This window comes from Oryctolagus cuniculus, chromosome 3 (assembly GCF_964237555.1).
Source record: "Oryctolagus cuniculus chromosome 3, mOryCun1.1, whole genome shotgun sequence".
Taxonomy (NCBI): domain Eukaryota; kingdom Metazoa; phylum Chordata; class Mammalia; order Lagomorpha; family Leporidae; genus Oryctolagus; species Oryctolagus cuniculus.
This window is the reverse complement of record NC_091434.1, coordinates 164,602,048-164,617,532: the sequence shown is the minus strand read 5'-3', so window position 1 is coordinate 164,617,532 and position 15,485 is coordinate 164,602,048. Positions and strand designations below refer to the sequence as shown.

At 56.3% G+C, this 15,485-nt stretch overlaps 1 long non-coding RNA gene across 1 annotated transcript in view; it reads right to left on the bottom strand.

Moving 5' to 3' along the window:
• Positions 1-13,338, bottom strand: part of LOC103348662 (uncharacterized) — a 39,779-nt gene extending 26,441 nt beyond the window's left edge. The window contains exon 1 of the long non-coding RNA XR_007920744.2: positions 13,061-13,338. This is a non-coding gene — a long non-coding RNA (uncharacterized lncRNA). The remainder of the gene's footprint in view (positions 1-13,060) is intronic.
• Positions 13,339-15,485: the final 2,147 nt, after the last annotated feature.

The following is a 15,485-nucleotide window of genomic DNA, read 5'->3' as shown; positions in this document are numbered from 1 at the left end:
TACATTAGCTGGAGTCAGGAGCCAGCCCCAGGAATCGAACCCTGGCCCTCCAGTGTGGGGCGTGAGCATCGCAGCACCTGCTCCCTAATTTCTCTCTTCGCGCTGGGCTGACTCAGTGGAGTCCTTCACGCTCTCCAAGCTTCGGGGCTGGAAATTGTCCTGTATTATTTCTTTGATCATTTCCTCCCCTCGATTCTGTCTTTCTGGGATGCCTAACTCGTCCAGGATGAGCCGTCCAAATGGGTTCTCCTTTCACATCTCAGATCTTTTCCATCTGGCCTGTTATTCTGCCTCTGGGATACTTCTTCAACCTCATCTTCCAATTCTATTGTAAGGCAGAGTTCCCTAACCTTATCTCCAATTCTGCTGAATTTTTGATTCTGGCAGCTGTGTCTTAACTGTTCTAATTTCCGAGAGCTCTTTCTTGTCCTCCGAGTTTCCCTCTGCAGCCCGGTCTCTGTGGACCTGAATCAGAGCTTTTGTTGTTTGGTTCTGGATCTTTCTGCCCTGCCCATGATTTCTATGTCCTCAGGGCTCCTCTGCCCCCGTTTCAGTCTTGTTGGATCATCTTTGTGGTGATGGTTTGCGAGCTGTGTCTTCGCAGGTGGGGTTTTCTCGGGGCCTGAACTTGACCTTGGGGCTCTCACATGCCTGGGTCTCTGGGGCCACTCGGCTGTCCTGAGGAGGAGCCTGCCCCCTCCCGGCCAGGCAGGAGAACCCTAGCTGTGAGCTCTGTGTTTGGTGTGGCGCTTGACTTTGTTCCAATCCTCCCCCTGTTCTGGTAACAGCTCCCATTCCTGCCTCTGCCCCAGCTGGCCCTTTGGGGACCACCTGTGCTGAGGCAAATGAGCCCTCTCTTCCCCACACCCCTTCCCTGAGCTCCCTCCATGCTCCCGCGTGATCACCTCAGCCCTGCACCTCAGTCTCCTGGAATGCAGTCGAAGCGTCTCATCTTTTAGCGGCTTCTCTTCATCACTGCACATTTAAGGTTTTTAAAGAAAAAACCCTTACTGTTAAGTCTAGAAGGGTCTTGAGAGGGAAGGGAGACAGGGATATGTGTTCAACCTGCCATTTTATGGCACAGTTTCACCTCTGGCTGGGCTCCCAGGGACAACAGCTGCTCCTAAATCATTTTTGTGTCCCCAGAGCTGAGCACAACGGATGGCCATTGGTCATTCAGCAGCCAGCAAAGCACCCACCTGACGGAACTGAACCTACAGGTCTGAATCCCTCATGCTCAGTGCATTGCCTGGGTTGTCCAGGATGACAGGGGATGCAAATCATCACCCATGGTGATGACCGGAGGAGGGCGAAGGGAAGACAGGAGTGGCGGGGCAGGTGCATGGAGTTTATGGCCACCTACAACATCAGGGAGAGCTTTCGAACCAGAACTCATGCCTTGTGTGGCCTTGGAGGACATGGCCGGGAACAGTCAGAGGTGGAGCACCCTCGGTGACAGGCTCGGCTCCTCTGGGCAGTCACATAGTTAACAGCCAGCTCCTGCCGGTGGAGCCCACTGCCTGGAGAGGCCGTGAGTTCCCCACTCTGGAAAGGCACAAGCAGAGCTGGACAACCATCTGCGAGAGTCACTGCAGGGAGAGCTCAACCCCCTGATGGAGAGATTGCGCTCAATCCGTGTATAACCCTACCAGAATCAAAACACGTTTTGAATAGCAAATATGATCATAGGATAATATCCCTGTTATTATGCTAAGTGAAATAACAGAGTAAAACCTACTTTTAAAAAACAATGCAGTAATCTTAACTGTTATGTAAAATTAAAATTACATAATTTATAATGAAAGATTATGCTTTTCAGCAGGTCAACTTTGGCATGATTATGCATAAAACAACATAGCAGTGAGAACACCCAGATGCAGAATCATCACAAATGCGACTGGTACACAGGGATTCTGAGCAGGTGAGCGGTTTCAACCACTCAGTCACCGTGGGGAGCTGAGGTCTCCCAAATGACACACAGCTGCTAACACTCCCTGTTTTCTAACCAGAAGCAGTCCAGGACAGTCAACGGTGTTTGTGTAAACCGTACAGCAGAGCTACCTCTGACCGGGATTGTGCTGCTTGGAAAGGCACGTGTGGCTGTGCAGGAGTGAATCGTGCCACGCCGATGTCAGCAGCTGTGCTCTAGTCATTGTCACAGTCAAAAGCGTCCCCCCTATCTCCCAAATGCCCCCAAGGATCGCCACTGCCTGAGAGCCACTGGACTGGATGGACTTAAAGGGGGGCCGGGGTCCCCATTCTCTACAGCTGTGGGACACAGAGGGGCAGCTGCCGCTGAGGGCTCTGTGGAGGCTTCCTCCTTCCAAACAGATCGTCACAGCTGAGAAACCAGCAGCTCCGTGACGCGTCATCCCCTACCGTGGAGGACGACTGAGTGTGGGTGGCTGCCCCCGCATTCCACCCTCCTGGAAGGAAAACTTGGCTCCTACGATGAGGACGTCAACGGTGTTGCCCCCAGCACCCTTCATGCCCCTCCTCATTTGCTTCTAGTGTGCAGAATCCCCGAATCTGAAGCAACCCAGCCTCAGTCATTCTCCTCCTCCTCCCCCGAGCCTCCGTGGCTGGAAAGATGCACTGTGGTGCAGGCTGCGGGGCCACTGCAGATGGAGAACCCGCCACCTCCCACCCCTGTCCACTCCCTGCAGCCCGAGCTGCATTGGGGCCGCTCAGCCACGGGTTCCTCCCTGCTGTCCACAGAGGACCTGGCCTCCATCAGAGGACATGGAGAAGCCCAGTGGGGACACTTCCACATCCCTTGCCTCTCCAAGGTGAACTCTCTGCTCTGGGCCGTGTCCCCTCCCAGCACCCTGGGGTGGGCTCTGTCACTCTCTCCCCAGCCTCAGGATCCTTACCCACATTCCCCTCCCTCTCCTGGCTCAGCTCCCCTGACTTACTCAGGAAAGAGCTGCTCCAGCTCCCTCTCTCCTGCACGCAGGCCCCTCCCCGGCACCCCAGTGTCCCCGTCCCCACGCCTCTGCGGCCACCAGCTTGCAAACGGCCAGGCCATCAAGTCCCAAGTCCCATCCAGCTTTCATCTGCTTGAGCTCTCAGCCTCATTCAATCCCCAGAAACGTGCGCTTTCTCCTGAATGCCCGCTCTGGCTGTCAGGAGTTCTTTGCTTTTCCTGCCCATTCTGTGCTGGCTCCTTCCCACGGCTCCATCACCCCACCCCCTGCCCCAACTTGTTCCTTGCCCCAACCTCCCCTTCTGTGCTAGGGGCCTGGCAGTGGCGTCTTCTCCTCATTCTCTCATTTGCTCCTCTGCCTCCCACAAGCCTTGGATGACGTTGACTCCCCAGTCTACACCCAGCCCCAGCTTCCCTCCTCAGCTCCAGTGCCCAGGGTACACCGGCCCGCCAAGCCTCTTCAAACTTGCTCTGGCCCTCGGGGGTCTCTAGCCCACAGCATGGAGCCACCTCACTGTGCCTGCTGTGCACACTGGGAGCCACGATCTGCTTCTCTCATCCCTACCCCCTGTGCGTCTGCCCCAAACCCAGTGGGTCCGCACCCAGGACACCCCCTGCACCTGACCCTCTGCTCCATCCTCTCTGCCACCACCACCCACAGCCTGAGGCCTCTGGGCTCTTTCCCCAGCTCTCAGCTCTCTTTCCCATTTCCACAGCCAGCAGGTTTTCTCTGTCACTTGCTCTTCTGGGCCCACCTGACTCAACATTTCTTCCCTCTTGCTTAGTGCTCCCACGCTCACTGTCCATGGCTCCTGTGCAGGGCGCAGCTCACCCTTCACCAGCCTGCCCTGTGCCCCTCTCTGCTGCTGTCCTGAGCCCCTGAGCCCCTGGGGTCTGCCAGCTGACTGCTTCGCTGCCCAGGACCGTGAAGGGCACACATCTGTGCTCGCTCAAGCTCTTCAAGCTTCTGCAGGCGCTGGTGTTGCTCTTCCTTCTGGTATTAGCTGACAGCTGTGTGCCTGCTGCACCCTAAACCTTACTCTTCTTTAAACAAGCGATGCCCTGTACAGAGTAGCACGCAGCAAGTGTGCAGTGCTGATCGGTAAGTGACAATAAATGAGCAGCGGTGTTGGTTTAAAAATTATGCCTTCATGTGCCTCTTTGTTATAGGTCAAATTTTAATGATATACAAATTACCTGGAAATTTTGTTAATGCAGATTCTGATTTGATAAGACCAGGTGAGACCTGAGATTCTACATTTCTAATAAGCTCCCAGATAATCTTTGTGGGTTTTTTTGTAGGTTAATTTTTTTTTTTAATTAACTTACTTAAGAGGCAGGGAGAAAGAGAGACAGAGTTCTCCCGTGCACTAGTTCAGTCCCTCAAATGCTTGCCGTGGCTCAAAGGCCAACGCCAGGAAGTGGGAGTGCAGTCCAGGTCTCCCACGTGCGTAGCAGGGATCCAGGTACTGAGGTCATCACCTGCTGCCTCCCAGGGTGTGTCAGGGCAGAAAGCTGGAATTGGGAGAGGAGCCAGGACCTGAACCCAGGCTTCCAGTAGGGGACGCAGGTGTCCCAACCCAGCACTTCACTGCTACACCAAACGCCTGCCCCATCCTAGGTGACCTTGATACCGGTGGTCAGTCGGCCACACTTCAAGGAGCGAGGCCCTGTCCCATTGCTGTGATTTGGTCCGCTCTGAGTGTCCCCTCAGTGTAAGGTATTAAGAGGTGGCAACTGAACCCGAGTATGGAGTTAGGAGGTGGGGCCGCTGAGAAGTGAGCAGAATTGGATAAGGCCATTCAAGTGCCGCCCCATGATGCAATCCTGGTGGCTTTGCAAACAGCGAAGAGACACAGAGGAGCCACAGGTGCATGCACTCCTCTCTCTTCCTCTGATGCGCTGCGTTCCTCGGGACTCCGCCACAACAAGGCCATCAGCAGGTGAGGCCCCTTGACCCTGTACCTCCAGAATCACGACCCCAAATAAACCCTTTTTCTTGATGAGGTCGCTTCCTCGGGTACAATAATGAAAACCTAAGACACCTATGCCAAAGGTTGTCAAGTTTTGTCAGATATTAAAATCATCTGGAGGCCGGCGCCGCGGCTCACTAGGCTAATCCTCCGCCTAGCGGCGCCGGCACACCGGGTTCTAGTCCCGGTCGGGGCGCCGGATTCTGTCCCGGTTGCCCCTCTTCCAGGCCAGCCCTCTGCTGTGGCCAGGGAGTGCAGTGGAGGATGGCCCAGGTGCTTGGGCCCTGCACCCCATGGGAGACCAGGAAAAGCACCTGGCTCCTGGCTCCTGCCATCGGATCAGCGCGGTGCGCCGGCTGCAGCGCGCCGGCCGCGGCGGCCATTGGAGGGTGAACCAATGGCAAAGGAAGACCTTTCTCTCTGTCTCTCTCTCTCACTGTCCACTCTGCCTGTCAAAAAATTAAAAACAAAATCACCTGGAGAGCTTTTTAAACTCCCAAATTTTTTTGCCAATTAAATCAGAGTGTCTGGGGCAGGAACCAGGGGCCAGTGTATCGAAAGCTCCTCGGATGATCCCAACGCACCGCAAATTCAGGAACCCTGGGCCTGAGCCACCTCTTACTCCATCAGCAATGACCCTCAACGTGGGATCCTCGTTAGAGTCACCTGGGGAGCACTTGCTAGCTGCAGGTGCCTGGGGCCCACGCGGGCAATTAAATCAAAGCCTCTGGGGCTTGCACCTGCACATTTCTAACGCTTCCCCAGGAGAGTCTAGCACTGATGTGAAGGCTCATGAGTCTAGAACAAAGAGTAGGCATGAAGTCAGGTCTGGGTCCCCACTCTCCAGTTACACACTGCGTAATCTCAGAGAAGTTAGTTTAGCCACCTCTCTGATAAGAGATTGAAAATGCATGTCCCGGGGCCAGTGCCGTGGCTCACTAGGTTAATCATCCGCCTGCGGCCCGCATCCCATATAGGCGCTGGGTTCTAGTCCCGGTTGCTCCTCTTCCAGGCCAGCTCTCTGCTGTGGCCCGGGAAGGCAGTGGAGGATGGCCCAAGTGCTTGGGCCCTGCACCTGCATGGGAGACTAGGAGGAAGCACCTGGCTCCTGGCTTCGGACCGGCGTAGCTCCAGCCGTAGCAGCCATTGGGGGGTGAACCAACGGAATGAAGACCTTTCTGTCTCTCTCTCTCTCTCTCTCTCTCTCTGCCTAACTCTATCTGTCAAATAAAAAAAAAATGCATGTCCCATGGGGCAGGCATTGCAGCGCGACAGGATACCCGCATGGCCCATCACAATGCAAGTTCAAGTGCACATACTCTGCCTCTGATCCCACTCCCTGCAAATGCACCTGTGAAGGCAGCAGATGATAGCTTAAGTGTGTGGGCCCCTGCCACACACAAAGGAGACATGGATGGAACTCTGGGTTCCTGGTTTTTGGCCTGGCCAGCCTGGCTGTTGTGAGCATCTGGGGAGTTAATCAGCGGAAGGAAGATCTTTCTCTCTTTGTCTCTCCCCCCAGCCCCCATCACTCTGCCTTTCACATAAATAAATAAATGAATGGTTTGAAAAAAAATACACATCTTTCATCTTACCCTAATTTTAGTAGAGGCCTCTGGAAGTCATGAAGAACCGAATAGAATTTGGAAAAATGCTCGCGTAAGAGCCTGTGTTCCCCTCTCTACTACACAGTGACCATTTGGTCCTTGGTCCCAGGGCCAGCGGGAGAAGCGTCTGTCATGCGTGAAATCCCAGCTAGGGAGCAGATGGCTCGGCAGCAGCCAGGCCACCACAGGACAAGTCATAAGGACCTGCCTTCGCAGGCAGACCGAGGGGTGGAACCAAACACGGCCCCTGCAAAGAAGCCTGGCCTGCAGCCTCGATGCTGAGGGTGGCCTGGTCGACCCTAGCCAGGGAAAGGGCACACACACCTCCTGTTCTCAGCACACCCCGCAGCGCTGTCACCTGACCACAGCCCTGAGCCTGCAGGTGAGCGCCAGCCTCCTCTTTTGGGAGCGTTCTCCGTGCGGCTGCCCTGGGAAGGGTACAAAACAAACACAAAAACACCTGGCTTCATTCACATGTGGCGCCACACCTGGCGGCATGGACTTGGGTCTCAGTTCCCTCTGCTGCTGTTATTACTGCTTTTAGCAGCATAATGCTTCTAGACAAGGGTACTTCCAAAACATCACAGGAAGTGGAATTAAGATATGTTGGTTGGGATGCAAAGGTGTGGAAATCGATGCATAGTTTTTCATAAAGTACATTTTCTGTGAAGTTTTTGAGGCCTCCTCCTACGTATGAATTTCCAAACATTTTGCTCCAAAAATGTACTTTTCATTTTGGTTTCCGTCACCTTTTTAAAGACCGCATGTATACAAAGCCACTGGACATCGCTGCACACTCCTGTCTCTGGAGGCAGCAGAAATCCTGGGCCTGCAGGTGCGTGGGGCTGGGGCCAGAGGAGGCAGACTCCAGTCTGGACAGATTCTGAGTCTTTGGTACATTGGCTCTCAAAAACTGTTTGTGTTTGTCTGAAATTAAAATCTAACTGGGCGTTTATTTGTTAAATCAAGTGACCCTTCAGAGGGGAAGGAGGAGCTGGAAGGCACAGCAAGTGCTCAGGTCTGGGCGGGGACAGCCTGCCTGGCTGAGCTGCCTCTTGGTGGACAGCCACAGGGCTCTGAAAACCAGACAGCAAAATCACACATGCTTCTGTCCCCAGAGCATCTCCTGGGACTAGGTCATGGCCAGCAAAGCCCAGTCAGTCCCCTGGGGCAGCTACAGCTGGGCTGAGGCCGGGGGGAAGGGTCTTGACTTCCACTCCCACCATCCCATTGAGTCATCCAAAGGACTAAGTCAGTGTGCCTCTGACACCACAGGATCAGAAATGTCTGCTCACCTCTTGCCTTCCAATTGCCCACCTGCAAGGATGGGTCCTTACAGCCCATAGGTGGAGTCCTTAGGGGAGTCCTAGCCCATCGATGCTGAAACAGCCCTAGAACTCATCTGATCCCTTCTGCGACTGCTGAGAATCCAGAAAAGGGTGAAAGTGCCCAGAGCCACACAGCAGGAAGGAATCCAGGTCTCCCCACCACCCTGGTCCACCTTGCCCCATACCCTTGACCCCACTCTGACCTTCAGAATGGAGCTGTCAGGGACCTCATACGCAAATCCATTCCCCAAAGACAGCCCTGGGTTCTCTCGGGTTCCCTCCCACCTGGAAGCAAAGCCACAGAGAATCCTGCCCTGGAAAGGGGAAGGGGCTTGCAGTGACATTTGGAGACAGCCAGCTCTGGCCACTGGGTCAGCTTTGAGAAGTAACTCCAGATGGTACAGCTAGAGCATGCGCTGTGGACCCAGGCATCCCAGGAGTGAAGCTGGATCTGTGTGATCTTGGCTCATTCAACCATCTCACGGTTACATTTTTTGGGGAGATGAAGGAGACTGAAGCATTGCAATATCAAGCCTTAACATTTCAGGGGCTGCCTCGACATCTTCGAGTCCCCAAGGACTAGCTCTGAGCTCCCCTGCTCTCTAGACAGGCCCCACCCTACCCCGTCCCTATGGGATAAACTCCTCACCTGCCCAGGTCCCCTACAGCAGGGCCAGCTGCACCTCCTGGTCTTCAACCTAATGGCTTTCACCTCCCCACCAGCCCATTCGATTATTCAAACCAGCCCATGCAACCTCCTGTGGGACCCAGGGGACTCCCTGCCCTCTTTTCACAATAAAGCCTGCCTGGCCGGCGCCGCAGCTCACTAGGCTAATCCTCCGCCTGCGGCGCCAGCACACCGGGTTCTAGTCCCGGTTGGGGCACCGGATTCTGTCCCGGTTGCCCCTCTTCCAGGCCAGCTCTCTGCTGTGGCCCGGGAGTGCAGTGGAGGATGGCCCAAGTGCTTGGGCCCTGCACCCCATGGGAGACCAGGAGAAGCACCTGGCTCCTGCCATCGGATCAGCGCGGTGCGCCAGCCGCAGCATGCCATCCGCGGCGGCCATTGGAGGGTGAACCAACGGCAAAGGAAGATCTTTCTCTCTCTCTCTCTCTCTCTCTCTCTCACTGTCCACTCTGCCTGTCAAAAAAACAAAAACAAAAAAACAATAAATCCTGCCTGTCCCAGCTCCTGCTGGCTCACTGAGCTCCAGGCGCAGCTCTGAGTGTACTACCATGGGTCCTCCTCCCTTGAGCAAAGTGCAGCCCAGCCCATCTGCCCATTGTCAAGTGGACTCAGGCATCTGCCACCGTCCATGTCAGAGGAGCCAACATTCACTTCCAGAAGTGGCCAGAATGTGTAACTCGGCAAGACTGAGGATTCTGGAACCCACCAACATTCTAAGTCTTGAGGCTTCTGGGAAGGGGGTCCTCCTGGCAGTCCTGAATCGTGGTGCCTGGGCTGCCAATCACAGGGAGAGGCTGAGGCTCTGACCACAGAAGAACTTGACCAGGAGGAGATAACATTTAGGGTCTTCTGGGGTCTCAGACCCCTATGACATGGCTGTCTTCACTGTACCTCATCAGACGTGCCCCTTTAGGGGCCACGGCAGATACTGCATCTATTTTCATGCTATGGGAAGTGGCTAGTCCAAGTCCAAGGTCACACAGATGCAGATACATTATCATCAGCACCAACCCTGCACCTTGTAACCTCTGGATGCCCATGGAATTTGCTCCTGGGGCTGAGCAGATTCCCCCCTCCCAGACTCATCAGATTCACCCTGGTAAAATGTCTACAGCGTCCTTCCAGACTGTGAGCTCCCAACAAGGGCTACAGAATCCAGAGGCTAGCCTTGGGCATGAGGGCGTGTCTCCTGGGAAACCCGGCATGAAGAGCCAGTTGTCTTGTCCTAGTTCACTTGACCTTGGCTGTGTCCCTGCTGGGCTGATAGACAGTGGTGAACAGGAGTAGATGATTCCTTGCAAGTGGGAATACCCTGAATCCTTAGCTGCAAAGGTAAACTTCGGTTGATTGCCATTTTCTCCTGTTCTCTGTGTGGGGAACTGGGGACTGCCAATCGGAGGCCTGAACTGGGGGCCAGGGCTGGGTAGCTTTGGCCAGCTGGGGTCTGATCCTCACACATGCATCCTGTGGACACAGAGAGCCCCTGATCTCTGCACATTAGTGTCTGAGCTTCAGTCGACATGGAACCTGGTTCGCTGGCAGGGAGAAATTGGGCCGGGAGGCAGGAAAGTGACCAGCAGGTCAGATCGACTTTTCCTGTACCCCAAGCCTGTGGGAACCTGGGCATTTTAACGGGCAAGACAGCCAGCTCTCCTGGTTAGTTCTGATTCCAGATGCTAACACAATGCTGTTTCGTACCCTCAGAACAAGTCCACTTCCAAGCTGCGGCTGCTGTCTCTGATTTAGCTAATCCCCATTACACAGATCGAGAAACTGAGGCTTGTCATGAGGACTTGCTTAAACTGTCAGCATAAGGCTGAAAGACGAATCTGACCCGTATGCTGGGAATGGTGCTGCTTTAGTCCAGCTCCCTGCTGAGCACCTGACTCGGGCGACTCACAAGACCAGGAGCTGCTCTGGTCTGTGGTGCTTGTAGTCAGGAAAGGACAACCATGGGAACCTGGGCCCTTCCCACATCAGAACAATGTCACAAACTGGTTTCCTGTGGGGTCCAGCCCCCTTCTTGCCTGGATCTCCTCCAGGAGGTCCCTGCTCTGCAAAACCAGAGATGCCAGGTTCATAACCCTGTACTCCTTTGTACCTGCCTGACCTTGGCCAGGCTCCCCTTGAGGCCACAGCCAGATGTTACCCAACTGAGCACAGAGAGAGGCGAGGGAGCCGGAGCTGCTTGGGTAGCAGCCAGGAGTGGGGTGAGGCAGATGGTGACGGCTTTGCACTCCTGGAGGACCTACTTTTGGCTGAGGATCCTGGGGAGGCCACTGTCCTTCAGCAAAAGGCACAGCTCCTTGCTGATTTCAAGTTTCGTCCACACTGCCACCTGCTTAATTGGGTCACACACAGGTCTATCTGTCGTGAAAATCAATTCATTTGGGAGAGCAGACATTTCCTGGCTTCCTATGGAGACCCACAGAAACTCTAAGGATGCTGTAGGAACTGGGCTTCTCATCTACCTGATGAAAAGGAAGTGCCACAGCAGCGGGATAGCTGTCTCTCCTTCCCTTGTCTCCGAGGTGGGGACCTGTTCTCTTCTCTCTCTGGAAGCTCAGTGGCAGGCAGAACAATGCCTGCTCGAGTAAAGGCCATTTCCTGCTGACAATGTTCATGCCTTGCTCAGGTCCCAGAGCTTCCGCAAAGAAAAGCCTCCTCCCCAAGACCTCCTGGCCTGCGGAGCACAAAGCACCACCAGATCTGCTGATGGGTGAGATTTAACAAGGTTGGCCTAGTCTTTGCTGCCTCAGAGAGGAGAGGATCCAGGAAGGAAGAGATGCCTGACCCCCACGCAGGGGAAAGAGCTGGATGGCCAGTTTCAAGCTTGTCAAAGGTCTCTGAGACAGGGTAGGGGAAAGATGGGGTTCCCTGCACCTATTCCTGAGTTAGCAGGGGCACCACACATCCTCTCTGCTCTTCCTGGAGGAGCTGGAAGGCAGGCGACTACTGAGCTAAGTGGAAAGAAGTATCTGGGATAGGATTCCAGCAATCTCCTTGTTTTAGCAGATAAGAGGGCAGGCAAGTGGGAAAGTCACAGGTAGAGTGAGGTTTGGGCTCCCCCAGAGGTCTCTCAGTGGCCATGGCCCAGCCGATGCAGTGTGCACAGGGCTCTGTCATCACTAAAATCACTTCTGGGAGTCTCGTGGTAGCTCGGGGCACATCTTGTGAGAAGCTACACAGGCATCGTCCCTTCCAGAACCCCCAGCGACAGCACCAGCTGAACACTCCCTGACTGCTGCGGGAAGAGGCAACAGGAGGTCAGGATTCGCTCCCACCCCCTCCATCCAATGAGGCTCGGGCTTGGGAAAGGAAAGGAAGGAGGGGCTGTGGAGATGTCTGGAAGGGGATCCCAGGGGTCACCCCTAGGGTTTCTAGAAAATCCTGGACGCCCCAGTGCCATCTGAAGCCTGGCTTGCCTTTTGGGGGGGGGAGGAATATGGCTCTATGCACTGATTTTAACAAACTGAGATGGGAAAGGGGAGGTGTGGCAGTCTCTCTCCACAGCCGTTTGCCCCCTGAAGAAAAGCAAGTGGTGATGTGGTGGCCAGGCTGGACAGGCGAGGACCAGACTTGGGTGCCTGTTCTGGGGGCAAAGGAAGAGAGTCTAGGACTGCGATCTGGACCTGGTTTGAAGCTGGCAACGGAAGGGATAAGAGTGGAGTACTCAGTCCTAAGCCAGCATTCCGGCCAGAAAAGGAGGAAGCCACGGAAGGGCAGAGGCTGGAGCTATCCAGACGATGGTGCTGAAAACAGAGAGCGCTGGCCAAGAGGGCACAGAACAGCCAGCCAAGCTCGCACCTCTGCCCCGGTGAGAAGGGGTGGATGGAAGGGGATTCCTCCCCACCTCCTTCCTACTCATTCTCCAAGGAGGGAAGGGCACAAGCCAGCTGTGGTCACAAGGCAGGTGGAGCTCTGGGAAGTGTGCAGTTGCCCTAGGCTGCAGCTAGCCTGCGGAAAGAGGGCCACGGCCGGGCTGGGAGGAGGGTGCCATTTGGCCCAGCTGCAGAAGATAAGCAAGGAAGACCCTGAATCTGGGTTGGTCCTTTGCTGGTCCCCTACACTCTGAGCCAGTACCGAGGTGCACAAGGTGTCCTCATGTGTATGACACAGACACGCATGCACAGCGGACTTGCGTGGGTGCTAACCCACCCGTGGACACCCGGAACACACTCCCAGAACAGACACGCACGCAAGCAGTCCTGCACCCGCACCCGCGCCCTACACACGCTGGAGCTCCAACCCCGAATCCCCGTGGCCGTCTGGCCTGGTCATCCCTCCCACTTTGCCTCCTGGCCTCAGACGGCGCCCCCATGGGAAGCCCCAATTCTAGCCTGAGACGGAGGAAGGCGCCGAAGTGGAGCAGCCAGCCAGCTCCTCCGCCCAGAAAGAGGAGGCGAGACAGGAGGCTGGCAGGTCTCAGACACCCCCCTTCTTTCCCCAAACTCCCAGCAAGGTGCCAGGACACAGAGGTGTGTGGACGGGAGTGTGTGTCTCCCTCCCAAACTGGGGACACCCCGAGGACCAGCGCGTACCTGTGCGTGGGAGGCCCCGCGTGGAGCCCCCTCAGCGAGTCCGGACCTGCTGGCTCCTGATTCCCACTGGATAAAGGCAGGGTGGGAGTGGGGGGTTACCCCGTTTGACCTCCACACAGCCTCCTTGGTGTCTGCGGGCTACCGAGAAACTCCGTCTCGGGCGGCGGGAAGTTGCCTGGGTTCAGGCGCTGGGAGGGGGCGCCGTCCGGTCCCTGGGCTGGACCCGGCTCCCGCGCCCCCGCGCGCGCCGCCCTCTCCCCTGGCCAGCGCCCTCCCGCCCGCAGACTGCGCGGAGCCTGGAGCCGCGAGCCCGCCCGCCCTCCCGGAGAGTCTGCTGCTGACCTGCATTGACGTCATTGCGTCATTAGGTTTCCCCTGGAAACACTGGCTCTCCCGAAATAGTAACACATTAATTCAGGCCGGGGAGCGGGGAGAGACTGTTTGTAACCCTGCAGCTAACTCCACGCGCCAGCCAGCGCGCCCCGGCCCCCGCCCCTCCCTGGGGCACCGGCGGCCGCGCTCGCCTACTATTTTGAGAACAAAGGAAGGCAAAATATAGCTCCCCGGAGAGAGGGCGCGGGGGACGCCCGGCCCCTCTGGCCTCACATGCGCGCACACACGCAGACGTTCGCGTGTGTGCACCACGCCTGGGTGGGTCCACCTTCGGCGGGGGCTCCCGATTCCCACCTTTCTCGGGGACCCGCTGGGAGGAGGGGGAGTGTCCCCGGAGCGCAGGTGTCCTGGCACCCATCACCAGGACCCAGCAAGGCAGCGGACCCACCGCCCTCCATAAACCCATTCCCACCTGTGCACAGGGGCCTGAACCGGGGGGAAGGGGGATCTCCCAAGACACCAAACACACCCTGCCCATTCTCCCACAGCTGCGCCGGGCCCAGCGCGCGGGGCATTCAACTGAGCTCTAAACCGCCACCGCGGCTCTCCTCCTGTGCCCGGGGCTGGAGTGCGCTCCCGTGCCTCATTCAGGGAGCAAGAAACTGGAGGATGGGGTTGCGATAACACGCTCTAGAATTGCTTGGGCCAGGGCGCAACGGACTTCCTGTGTGCCACTCCTGCCGGCTCTCGGGTCAGCCGAGGCGGAGCCCTTGGCTTCAGGGGCTCTGATGAGCTCTCCGTCCGTCCCGGGGCCCCCGACTCAGTCCCTCTCCAGTATGCTCCTCCAGATCAGAATAGCAGGCCTAAGCGAGGAGGCGGTGTGTGGAGTCTGAGGGAGCCCGAGGGCACGCCCGCGTCCCGGAAGGCTGGGCGGACTCCCGCACTCGGTTGAGTGGGTGTAGGGCCAAGGAGGGCATCTGAGAGAGCTCGGCCTTCCTCTTCCTCACAGAGGCCGCTCAGGAAGTTGCTGAAGGGCGCAGAGAGGCCCGTGTTGCTTTCTTCCACCGTGGGCTGGTCTCCCTTCTCCTGTCTGTAGCAAGGACAAGGGGCAGGGGTGCTGAGGATTCAGGGATGAGGCCCCCAAGGTCACTGCCTATGTACAGGTGCAGAGCCTGGGCGGTGACTAGGCTCACCCAGCACGCACCTCCCGCAGCCAGGGCGCCTGACACTCAGGATCGCTTTTGATCTGTGTTGACCAGCCCAGCGAGGATGAGCAGGCAGCCAGGCACCGACCCGGGACAAAGAACCCAGCTGAAGCTATCAGGGCGGAGCCAGACCACAGAACAAGTCCTGGGGATGGAGGGGACTGGGAGGGAAAGACTTGTGACACAGGAGGTTGGCCTCTGCTTGGGATGCCAGCATCCTATATGAACGCCAGTTAGAGTCTCCGCTGTTCTGCCTCCAGTCCAGCTCTCTCTAATGCTCCTGGGAAGGCAGTGGAAGATGGCCCAGGTGCTTGGACTCCTGCCACCCACGTGGGAGACTTGCCCAGGTCTGACCAGAGGGACTGCTTGGGGGAGTGAGCCAGCAGATGGAAGATGTCTCTTCTCTCTGTGTCCCTCCATCACTCTGCTTTTCAAATAAATAACATTAAAAAAAAAAAAAGAAGTCTGTTGAGGACGGACCTGGCCTTGCCCCTTGGGAGCCCTGTGGTCCCTCCTTCTGTCTGTGCCCTGTCTCCCCTAGCTGCAAGGGCCTCTTCTGCACAACAGGGTCCCCAAGCCCACTGCACAGCTGTGGTGGAGGTGCAGAGAGAAGTTACCTTATACATCGGAGAAATGACAGGCCCTGTTCCTGCCCCCGCCTCTGCCCCTGCCTAGGGTGCTGTCAGCAATGCGTGAACCCGTACTCTTCACCATGTACAAACTCCCTGAGGACTTTTGGGGGAAGCTCACCAAGGGACACTCTGGGAACAGGGAAGAAGGGCATCTGAGCTCTTCACCTGCCATCATCTATCATTCTGATAAAAAGAAGTTCTTCCATTTTTCCAATTAAAAGAAAACTTTTACTTACTTACTTTTTTTTTTTTTTT